We start from the raw sequence: 2,140 nt of genomic DNA, 5'->3' as shown, positions 1-2,140 counted from the left end.
TTTAAAACTACAACCAGTGCCTGGCCCTAATTTCTGGAAAATTGATCCAGTAAAAGCAATGAAACCACCCTCTTTGGTAACCCTAGATGACAGACCTGCAACGACAAGGAAAAGAGATAAAGATGAAGCACTTAAGAGGAAAACTAAGTGGCTGCAACAAGGAGAGGTAGAGTTATGACTTGTTCAACCTGTGGAATTCGAGGACACAATGCTAGGGATTGTCAAAAGGTAACTTTCTATTTTAATTAATCACTTCTAATTTTTGTAAGTATTACAGATTTACGCTTAATTTGTTGTTTTCTTAGTTTCAAAAAGTGAGTGGTGAAGGCACTTCTCAGTCCAGCTAGTTGAAGAGTAAGAAAAAAATGAAAGACAAATAACCAATGAAGGGCAAGTAGTCAATGAAGAGGTGAAGAACACTAATTGATGAAGAAGATGTAGAACTAAGCCCTCCCAGATTCCCAGATGATGCAATAGTTGAGGACATGGACTTGACATCTCTACAGGCTAGTCAAGACAGTGCGTCAACTCAACGTCAGCTCCTCTTTGGCGAGTCCTTTGATCAGTCAATCTTTGGTCCATCTCCAAGTTATCTTGAGTATTAATATCATTGTCCTAAAGTTGAAAAAGATGTACAGTGGAAGCCAAGAAGTGTTTCAGAGTTGAAGTCTAAAATCTTACAAAGACAGGAACAACCAAAACCAATTGGATCAAGACAAATCAAATTTCTTCATGATGGTATATATTCAACTAAACCAGACATAAACCAATTGGATCAAGACAAATCAAATTTCTTCATGATGGTATATATTCAACTAAACCAAGTCTTGTATGCACCAAAAGGGATCTCATGGAATGATAATGCATCTATTATCAGGATACAGTTGGACCAATTAAGAGTGGATAAACTTAAGACGAGAAAGGGTAATGACATGGCACAACAGTGAATCTAATATTGGCATGTTTTTTGTGTTAAGACAAGGAAATGGCTAATATTTAATGGTGATAATGGATGTTCTGTCTTTTTTTGTGAAAATGATGAACTTGTATTTTTGTTGCAACTTTTTGTCTTCAAGCGGTATAGATGCCCGTTTGTGGGATTACACCTCTGTGCTTTGTTAAACGTACCTGTTATGGTTTGAAATTTGTAAATAACATGGTTATCGATATCTAAGTTCTATTTGGTAAATTTGATTGTGAAGTTATGATTTTAATCTAATTTTTTGCTACACATAACAACTGCATCTTGTTTATTGCAAGTATTACATACTGTTGTTGATATCACATGATAGAGTATTTTATTTTTCTTTGTATAAATCATGCAACATGCATAGTTGTGCTTAGTGTGCTCGAATTTGTATTTTTTGCTACACTAATTCATTAGAAAACTCTATTTACCAATCAACAAGGGCTGTCGAATTGATTTATGCTTGTTTGTATCTTCTAAAGGTTGATATTTTAATGAACAACTACTATTATAAGTGTACGTACTGAAAATAATTTGTCTCTTAAAGGAGCTAATGATAGACATATAGTATGGAATGACACCATTTGTATGGATATGGTGTGACTGGTATAATTTTTTCATACACGTGCTCTAAGAATACTACTAATTGTGTTCATCTGTTGGTCCGTTGACTTAGAATTTTTCTTACACTATTCAGAGAATTTGCACCAAATAAGAGTTGTGATGTCGTAATCAAATTTTGGGTGATATTTGACACTGTTTTGGTCCAGATTTTTGGTCTTGAGTTTTAGCTACATTGGGTGCATTGGCATATGAAATAAAAGTTTTGTATCATGAAAAATATTTTCGTTACCAAATATTGAAAAAATTATTTTTAAAAAAATATCAAGTTGAGGTTCTAGCGGAAATAAACTCTCTATGTTCACAAGGTAGAGTAAGACTACTGGTACTATTACTATTATGCAGTAATTGCTTTGAGTTTGGTTGTTTTACGGGATCTTCTACCTACAATGCATATATTATTTGTAAAAATATGTGGATTTCCTAAAAGGCATTAGATTGAGTACAAAAGTGGTATTGGAAGGTTTAAGGGGATACTTCATAATTTGGTTATTTCTATTATTCACATATGCAGGCCACATGCTAGATGTTCTTCTTCCATTGATGTCTTTT

The sequence above is a fragment of the Capsicum annuum genome, unplaced genomic scaffold (assembly GCF_002878395.1).
Source record: "Capsicum annuum cultivar UCD-10X-F1 unplaced genomic scaffold, UCD10Xv1.1 ctg998, whole genome shotgun sequence".
NCBI lineage: Eukaryota > Viridiplantae > Streptophyta > Magnoliopsida > Solanales > Solanaceae > Capsicum > Capsicum annuum.
This window is presented reverse-complemented; position numbering follows the sequence as displayed.